Below are 17,924 nucleotides of genomic sequence, written 5' to 3' on the forward strand. Positions count from 1 at the left end.
AGGGCTCGATCCCATGATCCTGGGATCATGATGTGACTTGAAGGCAGGTATTTAACCTGCTGAGCCCCAGGTACCCCCTCCTTCCATGTTGAAAACACCTAGTGTTACTTTCTATTTCCCTTTCTTTCATCCCAGGAGGAAGGCTTGCAAAGATAGGAGAGATAGTTCGTGCCTATGCAGCCCACTTTCCTAATGTTACCATATTACAGAACCATGGTACCATTATCAAAACCTAGCATTAGAGGACGCCAGGGTGGCTCAGTGGTTGAGCATCTGCTTTCTGTTCAAGTTGTGATCCCAGAAGTATGGGATCGAGTACCCCACAGGGAGCCTGTTTCTCCCTCTGCCTGTGTCTCTGCCTTTCTCTCTGTGTCTCTCAAGAATAAATAAATAAATAAAATCTTAAGAAAATTTTCTATAAAAAAAACAAGAAAACTTAGCATTAGTACAATACTCTTAACTAAACTTCAGACTATTCATACATCCTTGGTTTTCCTGCAATATCCTTATTCTGTTCCAGGGTCCAGTCCAGACCCTATGATGTGTTTTATTGTCAGGGGTCCCTAGCCTCTTCCCATCTGCAGTAGTTCTTTAGTCTTTACTTCCATCGCATGACTTTGACATTTTTGAAGAGCATTGGTAAGGCATGATGTAGGCTACCTCTCAGTTTGGGTTTATCTGAAGTCTTACCATGATTAAATAGAGTTATGTGTTTGGGGGGATAATACCATTGAGGTGACATGCCTTCTACAGCGTGTCATCCTGGAGGGTCCATGACATTGATGCCTTATTACTGGCAATGTTGACCTTGAGCACTGCTCGAAGTGGTGTTGGCCCTGTTACGCCACTACAATGTTACCGTTTTTTTCTTTTCACAGTTAACTAGAATTTGAGGGTGGGGAAGATATTTGTCATTAACAAGTATATTCTTTGATGAATACTTTGAGATCATGCAAATATCTTATTTTTCCTTACCCTTTTGCTCATTAATTTAGGGTGGAATTCACCCTAAGCAATAATTACTGTGGTGTTCTAATGGTGATTGCACTCATCCCTTCTACATTTATTAATTGGAATTCTTTTTTAAAAAATAGTTGTTCCTTCTCCTTTCTCTCTCTCTTCCTCCCTCCCTCCCTCTCTTCTTCCTCCTTCCCTCTCTGTTCCTTTCTTTCTTTCTCCTTTCTTTAATTAGTATGAACTCACAGATATTTATTTTATTATTTGAATTGCCATCTATTACTATAATTTATTTTGTAGCTCAAATTTCAACTGGTTTGACCTGGGCCATTGGGAGCTCTTTCAAGTTGACTTCCATATCCTTTTTGTCATACCCACCTGGTCCGAATTTTTTCCTTTAGCATCTCCTTACTTTCAGGCACCACACAATGCTTCAGGATTATCTTGTTGTTTTCCCTGCCCCAGCCCTGGAATTATCTGCTTCCCCAAGGATCCCCAGTTCCTTGGATTGACAATGTATTTAGAAACCAAGATTAGAGGATTAGTTGCTCTATTTGCTACTGGGGGCTACAGCTTCTAGTCCCTCTCAGCAGACAAAACAAGGGAATATACACACATATCCACATTTCTTTCTCTATCTATCTGTGCCCTAGTCCGCTAGTGCTGTCATAATGGAATAGCACAGAAAGGGTGGCTTAACACAGAAATTTCTTACAGTTCTGGAAGCTGCAAGTACAGGATTAAGATGTTGACTGGGTTGGTTTCTTCTGAGGCTTCTCTCTCCCTGGGTGGCAGGTGTCCATGGCCTCACACAGCCATGGTCTCTCTTTCTCTCTCTTTTCCTATAAAAATACAGTCATCTTATATGAAGGCCCCATCCTTATGATTCATTTAACTTCAGTCACCTTCTTAAAGGCCCTTTCTCCAAATAAAGTCACATTACGGGTTACAACTTCAACATATGAATTATATAGTCCATAACAATCTGTTTCTATATTTTACTCTGAGTTAATGCCATTACCTCCAATGCCAACCCAATGCCACAGGGTTCATCCCGGAATTTCCTCTTTGCTTATTTGTAATCTCTTGTCTCCAACAATGAGAAATGTGGCACTTATTATCTACAGGATATTTATTGATTTGTTCAACCATAGTGTACGTACAAAGCCCTTCGGAATTCCTAATCCATACCCTTGAGAGAAACAGATTCACCCAACTAAAATGTAGTGGTTTGCTTCTCTTTATATATGGTTCTTTTTATTTTTAGCTTTACAGTATTTGGTCAACACACTGTTTCCCAAAGTTACTAGGTCCCCTTTCTTACTCAACCTTTTGGTATAGTTATATCAACCATTTTAATGCAGTTATGTTCAGTTGTCATGGCCTGAATTTCACCTGGGGTTCTCCTGAAACTGGGGTTGAATTTTTAAATTTACATACTGTAAAATTCACTCTTTGTGGCATATAGTTCTATGATTCTGAGAGATGTATCACATCACCACCCCAAATTCTCTTGTCCTGCCCTTCCTTATACCCCCAATCCCTGACAAGCACTGGGATTTGCTTTCCATCCCCAGAGTCTTGCTTGTTTCATAATCTCATATAAATGGAATCACACAATATGTAACCTTTGGGTCTGGCTTCCTTCACTTGGCAAAGTGTATTTAAGATTTATTCATGTTGGTGTATGACCTAGTAGTGTGTTCCTTTTTGTGGCTGAATAGTATTCCATTGTTGGTAGTACTCATTGTATGGATGTGCCATATTTTAGTGATCCATTCACCTACTGAGAGACATCTAGGCCATTTCCAATTTTTGGTGACTATGAATAAAGCTATAAATATTTGTGTGCAAGGTTTTGGTTGTATGTAAGTTTTCAGTTTGCTTGGGTGAATATCTAGGAGTGGGATTTTTGGTCTTTATAGTAAATGAACATCTAGCTTATAAGAAACTGCTGAACTCTTCTCCCAAGTGGTTGTGCCATTTTCGTTCTTATCAGTAAGTTAGAGAGCTCCATTTGCTTTTAATACTTCTGAGCACATGAGCACTTGGTGTAATGTGCACTTCCCTGATAACTAACCATTTTGAGTATCTTTCCATGTGTGTGCTTGCATATACATCTGCCTTGATGCAGTGTTTTTTCAAGCCTTTTGTCTAGGATTTTATTGTTTAGTTCTTACTAATTTTTTGTTGTTGTTGTTGTTTAAGGAGGCTCCACCCAGCATGGACCCAGTGTGGGGCCCGTACCCGCAGCCCTGAGACCAAGACCTGAAGTGAGACCAAGAGTTGGCCGCTTAACCAACTGTGCCATGCAGGTGCCCCTTATTCTTGTTGAGTTTTGGGAGTTCTTCATATATTCTGGAAACACATCTGTTGTCACATTTATCTTTGGAAATATTTTTTTCCATTTTGTGTCTTGTCTTCTGATTCTCTTAACCGTGTCTTTCTCTGAGCCTTTCTCTGAGCAAAAGTTTTAAATTTTGATAAAGTCTAGTTTATATTTTTTCTTTTATGAATCTTGCTTTGGCTGTCATATCTAAAAACTCTTTACCATACCTAAAGTCAAGCAGGTATTCACCTATGTTATCTTTTAGATCTTGCATAGCCTTGAACTTTACATTTCAGCCTCTGACATATTTTGAAATAATTTTTGTATAAGATGTGCAATATTTGTAATGGTTCATTATTTAATTACTTAATATTTTACATACAGACATCTAACTGTTCCAGAGTTGTTTGTTGAAAAGACTATCTTTTCTTTATTGAATTTCCTTTGTACCTGTCTCAAAAATCAGTTGACTGTGTTTGTGTGTTTATGAGTTCTCTATTCTGTTCTATTGATCTATATGTCAATACCATATTGCCTTGACTATGGTAGCTTTGTACTGAGTCTGGAAATCATAGTGTGTATGCATAACATGAGTCCTGTGACTTTGTTCTTTTGCAGGTTTGTTTCAGCAACTCTAGTACCTTTGTCTTTCCAGATAAATTTTAGAATCACCTTGTTGATCTCCATAAGACTACTGGGGTTGTGTTGGGGATTGTGATGAACCTATAGTAAAAAAGAGGGAACTGACATTTTAACAATATCAAGAAACATGAAATTTGCAAGCATTTTCTAAGGAATTTATATGACATTGGTGTTCATTGCTGCATCTGACCTGATTGTACTATTTTTGCTCAACTTTGTCACTAGTGGCTAAGATTAGCCACAAATATCAGTATTTAACGTTACATAAATGCTTCAGTACTGAAACATATAAACATAAATATACCCTTGATTATTAAGGGATTAGGCTAATAATTCTCCAAAAAATCATGCAATGCTATACATACACAAAGACATATTTGTGCCTATAGTTTTATTATATTTGCAATTAAAAAGAAACTTTCTTTTTTTAACTACTGGAAAACTCCTTGAAAAGACCAAATATGTAGAAATTTGAGTACCTATTAAGGGCTCAGAAATTTGATTGACTAACAGAGCTGTCAAGAATGATTTCACAATTAAAATTAGATTTCCACCACTAACCGTACTATGAAGCAATATAGCGCAGCGGGTAAGATTCCAACTTTGGGTCAAATAGACCTAGGTTTGTGTAATGGCTCCTCATTAACAAAGAATTCTAATATGTCAAAAAGTCCTAATAAATACCAACTTATTTTTTGTGTTAAAGTACTCAGCACAATGTCTGGAACTTGATTCTCAATAAATACTAACTATACTAATAAATGGCTTTTTATCTTAAATGTTTCAAATATTTTTTATTATCACTGATGAAATTCGGTTACACCAAACTCTAAAGAATTCAGAAGCTATAGATCCTAAAGTGTACCTATTCTGGGGGCACCTGGCTGGCTCAGTCTGAAGGGCATGTGACTCTAGATCTTGGGGTCATGAGTTCAAATCCCACAGGGGGTGTAGAGATTACTTAAATAAATAAAACTTTTAAAAAAAGTATATCTATTCTGAAGTGTAGTAACATCTCCAGAAAAACTTCTAATAAAAAAAATAGCTGAATTATTTCCATTGAAATCAGTCTACATACAAGGGATAAATTCATAAATTGTTTTTCAGGGCAGCTCGGGTGGCTCAGTGGTTTAGCGCCGCCTTCAGCCCAGGGCCTGATCCTGGAGACCCGGGATCGAGTCCCACATCGGGTTCCCTGCATGGAGCCTGCTTCTCCCTCTGCCTCTCTCTGTGTCTCTCATGAATAAATAAATAAAATCTTTTAAAAAATTGTTTTTCAGAAAAATTGAAAGTATCAGTGACTGATTTTTAAACAGAACCGGGCAGCCTGATAGTCTAGAATATTCTTTTTCCTTTTTAAAGATTTTATTTATTTATTTGTGTGTGTGTGTGTGTGTGAGAGAGAGAGAGAGAGAGAGCACGCATAAGCAGCAGAGAGGGGCCAAGGGAAAAGCAGACTCCCCGCTGAGCAGGGAGCCCAATGTGGGGTGCGATCCCAGGACCCTGAGATCATGACCTGAGCCGAAGGCAGACACTTCACCAAGTGAGCAAGTCAGGTGCACCAATCTATAGTATTCTTGAACTAATTTCAAGGTAAGAAGGCTCTCTTCAGTTTACAGGCACACACACCTACCTGCACCTTGTGGTGGGTTGAAAAGTGAGACACATTTGGCTTTAGGAATTCATCTGGTTCAGTTTATAAACAATTCTGTACAGTTACTTAAAAAAAAATCCTCTACTCTCTCACTGTTTCTGCATGACTGTAGGAGAAGCTGCCTCTATTGTGCCTCTAGTTTTCATCATCTAGGTAGATGAGCATGCAGACCTGGGTGATATTTGATCAGAAGCAGCACTGGCCACAGAAAAGACCCTATGCAAGGTGTTGGCAAAAGAGGTCCCCATCACCACCTCCAGAGGACCATGTCCTACTTTTAGATCCTACTTTTAGATCCATGATCAGTCACAGTTTCTGGAAACTGAGGACAAAGGGAAGCGGTTTCCAGTCTGGTTTTTCCATTTGGTTCAGGAGCAAGGATAGGGCCACTCCACCTGATTCTCAGCCCAGACAGTTGTGCACGACTTGAGCCTATTGAGCCAGTTTTTCAGGAAGTTCAGGATAGCTCCTCAAAAGCCACGGAGCAACAGCCACCAGTGGGGACCGAGACACAGATTCACTAGGAGTTCAGGAAAGGCGATGGGCCATCGGAGCCCTAGAGGATTTGTCCAGGTGCTCCCAGGCTGGGGGCTCAGGGACCTGGAAGACGCATAGCACCCTGGGCTCTCCATGGTGGGTAACTTCGAGTCTCTCTTCTCCGATTCCATTTCCTGCCTCTAACGGCCACAGCTTGATCGTTGAGACTTAGCCACCCGTGACTGTGGAGGGAAATAGAGGGAAAATTGAGCTGCTGCCTGCATCTCCTCCTCTGGCACCAGGGGCAGGGCCCGAGGTAACTGAACCCCAGCCAGAGCTCGTCACTCACTGTCACCCTTTGTGTTAATACCATTCAGTGAGGATTTGGGACAGAGATTCTGAGAATCTTGCAGGAGAGCTCCTTCTGCGCTTATTTTTTTTTTTCCTTTGAGCTTAGAGATGAGGAGCTGAGTCTGTAGTGGAGAAAGATGAAAGTCATGCATGATAAAAGGGCACTATTTAATCCTAGGGAGGGGGCCAGTGAGTGCACATCGAGAAATGGAGATCGAGGCATGATGGAAGGAGAGGTGTAGTTCCCAAGGGGTTGTCCCTTGTAGACATTCATCTGGGCCCCTCAGTCACCAGGAATCCTACCCTTCGGCCAGTCATCCTACCCTGCCCTGCGCCTCTGTTTTCCTAGTCTTTTAAGTGGGGACACTCTCTACCTAATGAGGATAAAAATGAGGTGAGGATAGCCAGGGTAGCGGAGGTCCTAAAAATACACATCCTATGTCCATGTGCAAAGAACCATGCCTTAAAACTCGATTCTAAAAATCCACTGATAGCTAAAAATACCCTGTTGACACAGGCCTGTCGGCACCCTCTGATTTTTCATTTTACGTGCACAAATTTATGTTTTTCCATTTTCGTTGGCCAGGGTTCTGTTATTTGAAGGTAAGGTGTGGGAAGTCCTTCAGAGGTTCAATGGGAGACAGGGAATCGGATATAGTTTTTCTCTCTGGAAGAAACTTTCATCGAGATTAAAAAAAAAAAATGTTTAGGCTCCGCTTGCTACTGTAACCTCTAGTCTTCTGCCAAATGGCAATACAACAAAGAAAGCCTCCTTTTCAAGTTTCTGGTTAATAAAACAACACAACGCAAGACAAATAAACAGAAACAGAAGGCTGGAGTCGCATAAGTCAGGGAGCACATGTGTGGAGCGAGGAGGAGCGCTCTGCTCCGAAGGCCGGGCCATGTCTTGGGCAGACGGACCACCATACCTCAGCCCAAGATCCCAGACCCACTGTGCAGCCACCCCCCCCAATCCCCCCCAGAAAAGAGTTGACTTGGAAAAGAAATCTCACAAGCAAGTGCTCTTGGTTTTGTTCTTTTGAGGTCCTGTCCTGCCCTGCCCCCCCCAACTTTGGTTTTGCTGCTCATGGAGCTTTGAGTTGGTGATGGGGTTTTTGGACATTGCAGCTCCAGATATGTGGGTTAAATGGGTCTTAACCTGGTGCTGGAAAGTGTGGGTGTCCCTGCAGGGCGGGTGGTGGCCAGTCCTTTGGGAATGTTTGGGTAGAATTGAAGGGGCCGCTGACTTATCAGAGCTGTGAGATCAGCCTTCTCAGGCTTCTGTGCTTGTCTGAGTGACGTGGCTTTCTTAGGACTCACCTGGGAGGGCGGGAGGGCTTGGGGATCTCGTGCTGGGATGAAGTCGAGGGTGGACGTTGCAGGGGAACTGGGTGCACGCAGGGCCAAGGTCTGGGTCTCGTGGTGGGACTGGGAGGTTCCCGCTGTGCTTGCAGCCATCCCTTCCCACCCGGCGTGGGGTCTGAGGGAGCTGGGCACCCCTCAGGAAGTCATGCAAGAGCAGAACCCCCACCCATTCCGTGCGTCTCCCTTCCTCTCTCTTCTCTGACCTATAGGAACGCTGGCTCGCCTCTGGCTTCCTCTGGATGCCCTCCTCCGGGGCCTCCACCAGGATGCACAGAGCAGTGGTTGGCACCTCAGGATTGCGCAGGAGCCCCAAGCCCATGAGGAAAGCATATCCTGGTAGTCATGTTCCCCAGGCTTTCTCAGCTTTTCATCCCTGTCCTCCAGGGACGTCTTCAGGCCAGCACGAGGCAGTATCTATGAATCAGCTGCTGCTCAGATCTGGAAACACAGAGCAAACCCAACACTTGAACTGCTAGGGATTTATGATGTTTCAGAGGAGGAACTGTTCATAAAAAGCTGACGAGCCAACTTCTCTGCAATGTGTTAAATAACAAACCGAAGGTGTAGAGCTGCTTTTTGTTACTCGGAGCAAATGAAATGTCAGGGAAGACCGTGAAGCAGTTGGTGGGATGTCTGAGGCTTTGGAATGAAACTACATGGGATTTTCATCTTTTTGAGGATTTCATGCCTTGAGCTTCTCTTCATTCAGAACTGCTGCTTCTCCTGTTTTAGATATAAATGCCTCTGAGAGGATTCCTGGTCTGTACGAGCCCCCTCTCCTCCTCTGCCCCATTCTCTCCAAGGCTCCTTAAGTCTCACTTCCTTGTTGAGGGCATTATTAGATTCATCTAGAACTCTTTTTTCGGATGATCATCACACACACAAAAAATGTGGAAGCTGGACAATGCCCTCATTAGGAAGTTGTAAGTCCTAAACACCAGTGGGTTTGATGGCGGCCTACCTGCCTACCTTCCCTCTTGAGCGCTTCTTGGCACAGTGCATGCCTCCTCAGGCCCTGCCCAGTTTCTCAGGGATGCCTCAGCCACCCTCAGCTCCAGGGATGGGCTACGATTTGACAACATAAATCAGGGCAGTGCCATTCTCCTTGAGCACATTTAGTTCAAGAGTGGCCATGTGGCCTTATTCTGCTTGGGGCAAAGTGTGCAGAGACTTCTGGGAATGTTCTTTCTCACTTTTAAGAGGAGCAGTAAATAGGCACTTTCTCTCTCTCCATCTCAGTTTCCTCTGGTGGCCGTTTTATGGAAGGTGCCCTGAGAACAGAGTGGATACTCAGAGTGGGGGCAGCTCGAGAGCATCTCAGGGAAATGCAGCCAGAGTCCTGAGTGTGTGTTCTTGGAATCTGCCCAACCTCTGGATGTCCAGTTATATGATAAAATAAATTTCTTTATTTGAAGGAATTTTAAGCCATCTGAGTCAGCTGAAATCATCCTGACCTAAGGGTTTTGACTCTCAGTATGGTGTAAGAGAATTCAGGTAAGGACGGGAGCTCTAGCCTAGAGTCTTAGGCTACCTTGTACTCGTGATGCGTCTGGAGGCAAGTCTGCGTGACCTGCGGCCCTTGATTTCTGTGTCAAAGGGGTGTAACGATCCTTGTGTCTGTGTCACAAGACTGAGTGAGGATCAGATAAGTCAGAGCTTCAAAACATGGCAAACGTTGTTCTTAGCACCATTTGCCAGGTCCGTTTGTTATTCTGTTATGATGAAAATAATAGTGCCTAACTCTGTGAAGACATTATTAAATATCTGGCCCTGTGCTGATGACTTTATTGACTGAGTTCATTTAATCCGTATTGCAATCCCATATAGCATGTTATTATATGCCCTTTTGGCAGATGAATAAAAAGCATTAGAAAAATTAACGTCGTTTACCAATATTATACATCTAGTGACCTATATTTGAGTATAGTATCAATTACGTGAACAATGCCCAGGCCACAGCAATTAGCACCAGCCCCAAGTTCTGTATTAGACTTGTTCCCATTTTTGATGTTTTACCACTCATGCCATCATCATCTAGCTTCCTTTCAATTGCTCCCTAAGTCCTTAAGCTAATAAAAATTTCCCCTTCAGAATGAACTACTCAAGTTAGTTATTGCCCTCGAAAAAGAAATCGTTTCCGTTGGGGTTGGTTTACACCAGACTTCTGAAAGTTTGCGTGTGTGTGTGTGTGTGTGTGTGTGTGTGAGTGTGAGTTGTAAGAATAGTATGTTGGGATATTAATAGTAGTGGTGAGTGCTTTAAATATTTTGATACTATTAAAACAAATGCACTTATTGGGGTAGCATCTGAGATAGTGGCTCACCGGTCACAGATTGCAGCTATAAGTGGATATCGCTGATGCAATACCTTGTACTGGAACATTGAAGGAGGGGACAGATTCACCGTAAGTAGGGAGGGTCTCCCTCCTGGCTACACTGGTAGTTCTCACATGGGGACAGGTTCACACCCCGCCCCCCTGCAGGTGCATCTGGAGATGTTTTGGTTGTCACAACTAAGAAGTAGTGGTGTGCTGTTGGCACCTAGTGGCTGTCGTCCAGGGATGCTACTAAGTAAGTGTCTTCCGCTACGCAGGACAGCCCTCACAACACAGGAGTAGCCAGCTCCAAATGAAAGTAGGGTCGAGGTTGAAAGATCTTGGTCCTGGGATGCCTGGGTGGCTCAGTGGTTGAGCATCTGCCTTCGACTCAGGTCGTGATCCTGGGGTCCTGGGATTGAGTTCTGCATCAGGGTCCCCACAGGGAACCTGCTTCTCTCTCCGCCTATGTCTCTGTTTCTGTCTCTCTCTCTCCGTGTGTCTCATGAATAAATAAATAAATAAGTAATTTTTTAAAAAAAAAAGAAAGAAAAGAAAGAACTTGATCCAAACTATCCAAGGTCTGGTGTTGAGCCTTCCTTTCTATATCATTCTGTTTGGCTAGAAGTCAGGCAACCCATCTTGTTCTAAGGGGTCCGAGTGAGGGTCCTGGAATGTTCGCAGATTGACACCCACACTGAGACTCAGTGACATCTTGGAGCTTGGCTGGGATGTCCTTCTGTTGGAGAAGCTACAGGTTTCTTGCCAGAAACAGATGCCAGAAGACTCTTACCTGAAAGAACTGAGGTCGGCTGGTATACCTCTCGAACAATGTGCAAGGTTCTTCAGGCGTCTCGCTTCTACCGGGCCCCTGGTGCAGTGAGCTCATGGGCCGCGTGGCTGTCTCTGGGTGGACTCCTTTCTTTCCGATGAAGCTGCTCAGGTTTCTTTCTTTTGTCTCAGCCCCTGACATCTTGTAATCTTGACCTCAGCACATTTGCGCCTCTACTGCCAGCCCTGGTCACCATGATCAGGTCTCTGTAGGCTGGAGGGTATGATCATTTTCCTCTCCTCCTTTACTCTGTCTTCTTTGCCCTCGCATACACATGATCTCCAGTTGCACTTATGACCTTCCCTTTGGGTTTACAAGAGCTTAGGTTAGAACTTGACAAAAAGAATAGAACGTTAGAATTTCTCTTCTTTCAATCCTCTTGCTATAGAAGTCCGACTTTTCCTTGAGGCCACGTGGATGCCTCTGCATAACGGAGGAGAGAGTTAGGGCCATGCAACAAAGAAAGAAAAAAGTCACAATGATGAACATGTCAAGATCTTATTTCACTACATCAGAGATTTCATAAGGTTCTTACCACCCCCCCCTTTACCCTTTGGAGTTTAGGAAGGCGGTGGTGGTGGTAGAGGATAGTTTTATGGGTTTAGCCAGATGTTAGGGACATCTGGTGACTAGATGTTTGTTTTCTAAGTGTTTCTGAATGTTAGGCTCAGAAGATGGGAATCAGGAATAGAACGGTGGCTGCTCTGGCCACTCTAATAGGCAGCATTTGCTTTGAGCGTGGAGATTAGGGACAGGAGAGGTGGGTTTGGCCTGGTGGAAGGTAGCTCTTCCCCCTCTGTGCCTCTATTTTTTTTTTTTTTTGAAGACAGGACTCTATCCATCCCTAGTATAATAACCATAATGATTGTAGCAATAATGTACAGAGTGCCTATTATACAACAGGCACTGTACTAGATGCTCTGCTTATGTTTTCTTATTAATATTCAGTTTTCAGAAGCTAGAATTTGTGATGTCTGGTAGAAATGGCTCCTTAACTCTTCTAGACTTTTCAACATTCTTTGTCTCCATTTTTTTTTTGAGGTGGATATCATTCTTTAGACTTCAATGTACAGTTCTCACATTTGGGAATTTTATGTTACCCAAGCCAGTAGAATATTTTTTGTTTATTCATTGTCCATGTGGTGTCAATGGATTGTCTTAATGTATCCACATCCATTAGTCCAGTTCTGCTGGGTTAATGGTATTACCAGTGACTGTGAAAGTCTTTATGTGAAATGAACTTGCCCACCCCAAAGTCAAAACGTGGGACCTTTGCTTCATACATTCCAGACTCTGGCTAGGTGAATCAATTGATATTTTTGAAGAAAGGGCCAGATCTTTCAGAGGAAATATCTTTTGGACTTGAGTCTTTGTATTTGGTGTGTAAATTTATACTTCAGGAAAGGAAATGCTGCCATGAGAATATACTGGGTGTGTGTATTTGAAGGCTGGTGGGAGGGGCACCTGGGTGGCTCAGCAGTTGAGCATCTGCCTTTGGCTCAGGGCATGATCCTGGGGTCTTGGGATCAAGCCCCATATCAGACTCCCCACAGGGAGCCTGCTTCTCCCTCTGCCTGTGTCTCTACCTCTCTCTGTGTGTCTCTCATGAATAAATAAATAAAATCTTTTTAAAAAAATGAAGGCCGGTGGAAGAAGATTGTGAACAGAATTCTATTTCTTCCCAAATACTGTGGGACAATTGTCACAGGAAACTATAGGGGGCTCCTGATGGGAGACTTTCTAGTGTTAGACCGACATTGTTGGTGGGAGTAGCGAGAAAGTTCTGAGGTCAATAGGAAAGAAGCAAAGTTGGATGACAAATGTCGAGGGAAACAAAAATCTAGAGTCTTTCAAAGGAAAGAGTAGGGGGTTGAATATTAGTAGAAGGAAAAGTCTTAAGTTTCAGGAGATAGGAAAAAATCTTGACTCAGGGGCCAGAGGCCAGTGGTTTAGTGAGGGTCTGGAAAAATCTGGGAGATGCAGATCCAGAAAAAAACCCTTGTCAGTGGTTCGGGTTCTGCTGGCCTTCCAGATACTACCCCCCATCCCAACTGTTACAGTGGAGCAACTCTGGCACGATTCAGTGCAGAATCTGATTATGATCAGTGATAAAAGGCTGGGGAATTGGTGGTACAAAGGAGCCTGTGTCCTGGGGGCTCTCCTGACCTCTATGCTCTAAGAGGATATCTCCGTTATTTGAAGACTGGAGACTTATCACAGCTTAGAGGATTTGCAAGGGATTTGACGGCTGGATGGAGTGGGCAGGCTTACTGTGCTCAGATGGGCACCACTGGGCCGTGACATCTTTTCTTAAACTAAGGGGAAGGATTTGATTTGTCAGGAGGGTCCTCAGCTTCAGAGAATGGGAAGGGATATAGAGTGGAATGAATAGGAATAAGGCAGACGGTGGAAGCCTGGAAATTTCTCCGTACAATGTCGTGAGCATACCTCTTCTGCTTTTGGGAAAAGAAACTTATCTTAAGGAAAAAAATTAGCATAAGGAGTTTTGAAAAAGTTTATGAAATGGGACACCTAGATGGCTCAGTCGGCTGAGCGCTGGGCTTTTGATTTTGACTCAGGTCATGATCTCAGGGTTGTGGGATTGAGCCCCACATCAGGCTCTGTGCTCCGTGGGGAAACTACTTGGGATTCTCTCTCTCTCCCTCTCCCTTTGCTCCCCCTCTGCCCACCACTTCACTCTCTGTCTCTCAAATAAATAAATTTTAAAAAGAAAAAGTTGGGCAGCCCGGGTGGCTCAGCGGTTTAGTGCTGCCTTCAGCCCAGGGCATGATCCTGGAGACCCGGGATTGAGTCCCATGTCAGGCTCCCTGCATGGAGCCTGCTTCTTCCTCTGCCTGTGTCTCTGCCATTCTCTCTCTCTCTCTCTCTCTCTCTCTGTGTCTCACGAATAAATAAATAAAATCTTAAAAAAATAGAAAAAAGAAAAAGTTTATGAAGCAACTCTGAAGAGCAAAATTTCCATAAATAATTTGCATCTTATTTGTTTTTCCAAAATCCTTACTTTCAGTGTCTCAGCCAGAGATATCAAAAATGGACTGTAAACCAGGACCCCTACTTTTGTCATCCTATAGAGGGAAAGGCTTTTTTTTTTTCAAATTTGGAAATCTTAAAAATAAACAGAATAATTTGCGAGTGAATCTTTACAATAAATAAAGAAAGCAGAATGATTACCTTTTGTGATATAAAATTTCATGTATATTAAATATTCTTACCACTTAGAATCAACCAAATACTTTCAGCTCTGTAAAGTTTCCATTATTTCACTTAACCAGAGAAATCTGCCAGCTAATATTTTACTAAGCCTGAAAATATTTTAACTAGCCCTTTCCATATCTATCAAGTTCAAAGGGATGATATAATTCATGTATCAATACGCCATAAAGTCTAGTCCTAGAAATGTGGATTATATTTTCAATATTTATTAAAATTTTTTGTCTATGGGCTGACTTATTTTAAGCCCATGGGCATGTGCTTTTATTGCATGGTAGGCTTAATTCATACGCTCAGTCTAGATGACTCTAGGATCTTGCCGCTCATGAAGATCATTTAAGATGAAAGGCATTAAAATAAGGTAGACTTTAGATAGCTAAGCATCTGTTTAATTCAGTCCTTCTTCTCTATTACTTATTTCTGGTGCTGGGCATCAAAGAAAAAAATAAAAAGTCGGCACTGTTCTCTTAAAAATACGTCAAGGCCCCCAACTCTTTAACAACACAGGAAATGTCAAATATTATATGGATATAAATAACTCAGTAAAACACGGTTACAGGAACATCTGGCTTTGCACAGTTCCACGCACTCGGCTGGCGCAAAGATATTTCAGTAATACTATCCAGTCGTTGGGTTGTGTGACACTGTGGGGCACAGAAGGGAATTTGAGTGTCGAGTGAAAAATGTGCTTGTAAAAGGGTCTGAGTTGTTGTTTGTCTAATCCGTCCTAATCTGTTCAGTCATTTGCTCAGGGCGGGGGGGGGGGCTCTTCAGAGGGAATACTGACCCCCTCTGGAAGCTGGTCTCTTAGACAGATACCCCCAGCGCCCCAGGGTTAGGGATGGAGGGCAGAAGGTTAACGACCCTCAGGACACAGGCTGCCCTGATGATAACTGGAGAGATCATTTTTAAAAGGGACATCTTAATTTTCTGAGGAACATGCCGCTTTATTTCGGTTCTAACCTTGTGGAAACAATCCGAAGGGGAAAACGGTGACAACACCTCCTTTGTTCCTGCCAGCTTTGCCTTTTGCCCCGCTCGACTCCACTGTTCGGTCTCCCTTCTCTCCTTACGGCATCACGTTCCCCACCGTGGGCTTTCCTTTTCTTTTTAAGATCTGACTTCCTTGGGTGTTGGGCAAACTACCGTTTGGGGTAGGCGGTTTGTGCAATGCAGACTACTTGGTGTTCATTTTACTTACACAGCCTTAAAAGAGAAAGTAAAACCCCCAAATAGATACACACAAGAACTTCACACAAGGCACGAAGGGCCTATGGTTTTCCTCTACGTCTAAATTACGATGCTCGGCATCATCAAGAGTAAGAGAGAGCAGCAGTATCCCCCTCCAAGGGAGGCAAAGCCAGATGTCAATGAGAGGTATATCTTGGATCCCTTTGGGCTCATTCTCAAGTAAATTTTTAATTTCTTTATTCTTCAAATATTGAGTAATGACCATGGGCCAAGCACGTGGTAGGTAAAAAGTCAAGGCCCTTCCTTGTCTTCAAGGAGCTTAGAGTCCACATGGAAATCAACAGTAGCCTAGATCAGACTACAGCATAATATATAAATATTATAAATATAATAAAAAAATAAAGTGAACCACTGCAAAAAAAAGAAATTCCAGGTAAAGATAACTTGCCTAAATATCCTACGAAATTCTTGGATATCTAGATGTATTGATATCTTTCTATCCCTTCAGGAGACTTTCTGGAAATCACTTGATCGTGAGAATCAAGTCTCCATGGTGCAAGCATGGGTAGCTGAATGGCAGTGCTGCCCAGCACTAGAACAGGAAGTGGAGGTGAGGCTGATTTCTCTCTGAGGCAGCTGGGGCGATGGTATTGAGATGAAAGATATCCCCTTCACTTGGAGGATGGTGGGTAAGGGTAAAGGTGCGTGGTAATCGGGCTCCCAGAGACCCACAGTGTTACCCTCAAGGCATTGTGTGTGTGTGTGTTCTTTCTCTTATGACCTTATTTTATTCATTCATTAATTGGTTAATTCTACTACTGTCTGTTTAGAGAGCACCTTCTAGGAATGAAGATGTGAGGGAAGAAAACAATCCCTTGCTTTTGAGGAGCTCCGGCAGGTGGAGGAAATCCACGTATATACACCAGGACAGCACAGTGGTGTTCAGGATCCGTGCTAGAGACTAGCAGGAGAGAACCATCAGGTTAGGACGCAAAACCCCGAGGTGGGTGGGTGACCATCATCCGATAGGTCAGAGAAATTCTCACACTAATTATTCAAACAATAAATTGCATTCTCATTCAAAACTATCTTGATTGGCTGCATAATTTACTTACAATAATTGGAAAATTTCTCAATACCTCTTCACTACGTTCTTCTTCGTAGACTTGGCTTTAAAACGGTGATTAGTGAGTCAGCTGGATTACAGACCCCTCCTGGGCTATGTGCTTGGTCTTCTAGAACCTTGAGAGGGTGCTTTCTTGGGTTTATTCATTTGTGGGGTCCCAGCCCCCCCACACCCAGCCTGGCCCTGGCTGAGCACTGTTGAGTGTCACTTACCAACCTGCTTTTCGACCGCTTCTAACGCTCGCTTTCTCCTTTCCCTTCCCATTCTACTCCAGAAACTTGACAGAGCAAACTGCCTTCAGACACCATTGAGATCGTGACACAGGCCAGTACACTTCAGGAAATTCAAACTGACAGAAACCCCGGCCTTCTGCTATTGCAAAAGTGGCTTGGTGTAGCAAGACGCCAGCTCAGAGCCATGGGCTGCAACTAAAGGTTCTTGACCCTCTCTGCAGAGAAGGGAGTGCCTGGGGGGCTGAAAGCTTTGGCAGGGTTGAGATAAACAGTCAGGTTAAGGCATTTTTCATCTGTTTCACCAGATCTCATTATATTGTCAAACAAGACTGCAGGGCTCACAAGAAACAGCGACGGTATTCTTGTTGAGCGTTGGGGTAAGAAGTAAGAATTTTTTTTTTTTCCACTAAGGTTAATTCCCCTGATGCTGGGATGCCAGGCTCAGTTGTCACTAGGATGAAGATGAGGGCCCAAGAGGGTGAGCTCTCGGAGCCTTTGAAGGAAAGCCTGATGGCACCTCACCTAGCCCTGCCCTGCCTGGTCTTAGCAACAAAAGAGGATTTAGCAATAGGCTTGCCTACATCCTATGCAGAGAGCTCCCTCCCTTAGGACCCCTACATGACATAAACAGAACATAAACTGTCTGTAATTGCATTTTCCTCCTGGTGTCATTGTCTTACAGTCTCCTTTGTTGACTCCAGGAAAATGCCACCCTGCTTTTATATATATATATATATATATATATATATATATATATATATATATATATAACTTCTCTCACCTTTTCCAGGTTGAGTTAAATGTAGCAATCGCTTAGTCCTGATGATGGTCAAGTTAGCTGAATTACCACGCTACCCAGCCATGAGTCCAAATTGTCTAGAAGAGTGGTAATCCATGTGAGAATACTTAGAGAGTTTAGTCCTCTGAAGAGGTCTTACCGAAATAGAACATCTGTATTTGAGAAAATCCGAAGCAAATGTCTGGAAAGTGACTTCTTTCATTAGCCACTAACTTCAATCATAATCTTGTTTTATATTTGAATAGCGCATTCATTCTCATAGCTCACTTTTTTTTTTTCATCACAGAACATAGATTTACAATTTTTAAAGCTGTTCTGTCTTCATTTAGAGATATTTACTGAGTTACTAGCTTGTGAGGATGATCTTACTACGTTCCTCTCCTGCTTTTGCTATAATGATTTTAAGCCTTGTCTGTCCCTCCT

At 43.0% G+C, this 17,924-nt stretch overlaps 2 long non-coding RNA genes across 2 annotated transcripts in view; both read left to right on the plus strand.

Moving 5' to 3' along the window:
- The window catches only part of LOC140594673 (uncharacterized), a 38,965-nt gene that overhangs the window by 9,681 nt on the left and 11,360 nt on the right, over positions 1 to 17,924 (plus strand). The window contains exon 2 of the long non-coding RNA XR_011995766.1: positions 3,166 to 3,272. This is a non-coding gene — a long non-coding RNA (uncharacterized lncRNA). The remainder of the gene's footprint in view (positions 1 to 3,165; positions 3,273 to 17,924) is intronic.
- On the plus strand, positions 15,852 to 16,903 carry LOC140594674 (uncharacterized). The gene is made up of 3 exons (XR_011995767.1): positions 15,852 to 15,953; positions 16,174 to 16,325; positions 16,744 to 16,903. It is a non-coding gene; the product is annotated as an uncharacterized lncRNA (long non-coding RNA).

Source organism: Vulpes vulpes, chromosome 12 (genome assembly GCF_048418805.1).
Source record: "Vulpes vulpes isolate BD-2025 chromosome 12, VulVul3, whole genome shotgun sequence".
In the NCBI taxonomy this organism is placed as follows: domain Eukaryota; kingdom Metazoa; phylum Chordata; class Mammalia; order Carnivora; family Canidae; genus Vulpes; species Vulpes vulpes.